The following is a 4,021-nucleotide window of genomic DNA, read 5'->3' on the forward strand; positions in this document are numbered from 1 at the left end:
GTGCTTCCGGAGTCAGATCAAGGCCACTCTGGACTTGGCTCTGAACATCAGCAACAACTCCAGATGTGCACCAAAAGAGGCAAGGAAGTGGGTTCTTTGAATATGGGGAAATTTATTTATTTATTGAGCTACTTGGCTTATTGAAAGAAGGAGCTGTGGTGGGGTTTACTCTGCAAGAGTATGCTGCTGTTCTTTTATTGGGGAAGGGAATATGATAGAATATTGGGTCAACCTCCTGGAGGCCCTTGACCAATCATGGCTGGGATGGGAAACAGTCAATCAGTAGGGAGGGAGGTTGGGAAAGGTTGATTTTTGACAGTTTAACTGCCAGGTAGTTGCCACAGTGGCCAGCCAGATGCATCTTGGGAGTAAGTCTCATTGAATTTAGTGGGGCTTCTCATCGGGGATGGTGTCAGATGTCCATACCATTTATGCATTTAAACTCTGTGATCTCTTCCCCCTCCACATTCCTTTCTTGTTCCTTTTGCCTGTTCGGGACAAGGGCTGTCATTTTGCATTGCCACAAAACTGCCGCATGGTCCTAGATTAAATTTGATTTTAGCCACCTGGCATTAGGTTGCCAGAGTTGTAGTGAAGCCATTGTATATGCACCAAGGGGATTATTGGGACCTGTAGTTTTTGAGAGTGTGGGAGTGTGGGTGAATGTGTGCAGGTGTAGGTTGACTGAGGTACAGATGTGTTAGCTTATGTTGGCACTGAGTGAGTATGAGTGTATTAATGCCTGCACAATTATGTCAGGTTGCGTTGTTTATAAAACTTTGCAGAAATGACTATAATTTCTATCAGCATTTCCGTTAGGTCAGGTGTGGCTGTACAGTAAAACTTTCCATAAGTGGAAAATAAGGAGTCATGGGGTATTTTTCACTTAAAGGTATTTCATATGCAGGTAGACTTATTATAATATATATGCTTTAGTTAGATCAGGTGTGGGGGAACCCTTCGACCTCCCATCAACAACAGCTTCCATCATTTCTGGCTGTTGGCCATGCTTGCTGGACAGATAGGAGTTGTACTTCAGCAGTGTCTGGAGGGGACGAAAATTCCTCAAACCAGAGTTAGATTAATAGTTTTTAGTTGCACCTATGCAACATTAGATAGATAGATGATAGATGAGATAGATAGATGATAGATAGATAGATAGATAGATAGATGAATGATAGATATAATACCTACATACATACATACACACAAACACACACACCACTCTATGTGTGTGCATGTGAATATATGTGCAAATATAAAACTTTATTATTTCTATATTCATTGTCCTTTCTGTTACAAAAATATTCATTTTCTGTAATATGATTGGTCCTCTTAAACTTTGTTTAGGACATTAATTGGACAATAGGACATTGATTATGGTAATTAATTTCCAGATTTAAAAAGAAAATGGGGGGGACAGAAAGGGGGGAGTTGAAGTAAAATTAAAGAAGAAAATAAAGGAGAAAATACTATAATATATAAAATAATAATACACAAATAATACTAACAGTAAATCAGCATCACTTCATGTCTGGGATTTTCTCTGGTTTCTCTTCAGATCATGTAAATCTTTTGCTTTTTACGAAGATTCTGCTGTGAATCACTAGTGGAGAGAACATTGTTGTGCTCAGCCCCTGCTTATGAGCTTTGCACAGACAGCTGTTTGGCCACTGTGAGGACAGATGGGCCTGTGGCCTGATCAAGCACGGCTCTTCTGGTGTTCTTATAAGTCTCCAGCTCTGAATCCTCAACATAGAAGAAAGAGAGAGTGCAATGGGAACTTCCAACCACTCCTAAAGGTGGTATAATTAGATGAAACCTGACATGCCATTGACATGCTGGGAACATGTGTTGGAGGCACATGTTTTGATTAGTGCTCTCGCTCTCTCTCTCTCTCTCTCTCTCTCTCTCTCTCTCTCACACACACACACACACACATACACACATACACACCCCAGTGACCAGTCTTTTCAAGGCTGCCTTTTCATCTGGATTTGCAGAACACGCAGGAGAGCCTGATGCCAAAAATGTGCTTTGCAGCAAACATCTCCGTTGTGATTGTTTGTAACCAATAAAATCATATTACACACTGATTGCCATGACCCCGCCTTGCGCTTCGGCGAGCCTCAGATGCGAGTGTATACTGTACACAAATGAAAACCATTAGCCATCATGCCGACCACATGTGCTGTACTGGTGCCAGTGGGAAATGACAGGGAATGTACAAGGTCACGGTTTACTAAAAATATAAAAGTTTTAACATGTGGTGTTAATAGAACACACAACAGGGGTCAGTGGTATAATGGAAAATCGTTCCTTTTCCAATGTCAGGGCAAGTAATTTGCTAGTAAAGGAGGAACAATTTGACGTGTGTTAGGAAATATCCGCCCGATCTCTCTCTTCTGCGTCAGGAATAGCCAACAGGAAGTTTAACTGAGCATTCACCCTAATTTGTTTGCAGGGAGATAGACGATGTTGGCTATTTAATGAGCATTCATCCTGATTTACTTGCAGGGAGATAAGATGAAGCTGGCTGTTCAATGGGCATTCATCCTCATTTGTTTGTGAAGATATTAAATGACATTGGCTGTTTAATGTGCATTCGTCCCGATTTCTTTGCAGGAGAGCAGACTAAGTTGAAGTAGTCATGGTGGTGGTGGCAGTTGTCATTGTTATAGCCAGTATTACCCAGTGGGCTTTGCAGATATTAAAAAAACACATGTTCAAGTCCATTCTGTGTTTTATCCTTGCTGTTATTATCCTTACCAATGTATCTTTCTTTATTTTTTTGCATATTGTTTTGTGTCTTGTGCTAGATGGGTAACAGGTTAATGATTATGGTGTCATCTTATGTCAGGGATGGGGAACCTCAGGCCTAAGGGCCAAATGTCAGCTTCCAGATCTCACTATATGTCCCTTGGGACCTTCCTCAGACTCTGCCCCTCACTAGTCCTGCTCTGCACCCTCCTTGGGTGTTTTTGTCTGACTGGAATTTGCCCTTGAACTCTGAAGATGCTTCTTGCTTGCCTGGATGGAGGAGCGAGAAGGTTTTGCAAGTGTTTGTAGATAGCGGCCTATCGTACAAAGATAAAATTCACATTCATGGCTCCACCCACCTTTATTTCTGGCCCCACCCACACATGGCATATGACCCCCAGAAGGTTGTCTATATAGGATCGTGGCCCTTGGTCCTCCCCCCATCCCTGTCTTATATAATTTGTTTTTGATTCTCATTATCCTTCTGGAGACTTTGGAGGAAGTTTGGTTAAAAATAACCCGCTTACAAAGACAGTCCTGTCATTCACCTACCTCTTTGGCCTCTGCCCCCCTGAGGTGTCAGTCCATCCGTCAGCTGCCTGCCGTAAACAGAGTGGCAGGTAATGCTGTTTTTCTTTCCTTCACTCACTTTGCAGAAAGTGTTTTGCTTTCTGGGTTGACTGGCTCCATTTGGGTAGCAAGACCCCCACCCCAAAACAAAAACCCCTGGTGTGTGAAAGTGTGTTTTGATTGGCTACCTTCCCTATTCCCTGCCTCACTTCCCATTGTTTTGGCTTCCATCCCTGGTGCGTATTCTGGTACTACCCGTCGGCTGGCTTGATCAACTGGGATTCAACTTTGCAGCATTGGACACTCTTCCATTGCATGATGGAAAGGGCAGGTCTTTATGGTGTGAATGCCAGGAAAAAAACACCCCTCGGCTCTGCTATTAAAGATCTGGGTAGTGTAGAATGCTGCAGCACGAATGGGACCCTGTCAGCATGTAACACCTCTGCTCAGAGATCTTCAATGGTTGCTTGTTTACCACTGGGCCAATTTCATGGTGTGAATATTAGTATAAAGGTAAAAGGTAAAGGGACCCCTGACCATTAGGTCCAGCCGTGACCAACTCTGGGGTTGCGGCGCTCATCTCGCTTTATTGGCTGAGGGAGCCGGCGTGCAGCTTCCGGGTCATGTGGCCAGCATGACTAAGCCACTTCTGGCGAACCAGAACAGTGCACGGAAACGCCATTTACCTTCC

At 43.3% G+C, this 4,021-nt stretch overlaps 1 long non-coding RNA gene across 1 annotated transcript; it reads left to right on the forward strand.

Moving 5' to 3' along the window:
* The first annotated feature begins 296 nt into the window (after positions 1-296).
* LOC310684105 lies at positions 297-2,733 on the forward strand. Its single transcript, XR_014514686.1, has 2 exons — positions 297-368; positions 1,562-2,733. It is a non-coding gene; the product is annotated as an uncharacterized lncRNA (long non-coding RNA).
* Positions 2,734-4,021: the final 1,288 nt, after the last annotated feature.

The sequence above is a fragment of the Podarcis tiliguerta genome (genome assembly GCF_965153285.1).
Source record: "Podarcis tiliguerta genome assembly, chromosome: 8".
Lineage (NCBI taxonomy): Eukaryota > Metazoa > Chordata > Lepidosauria > Squamata > Lacertidae > Podarcis > Podarcis tiliguerta.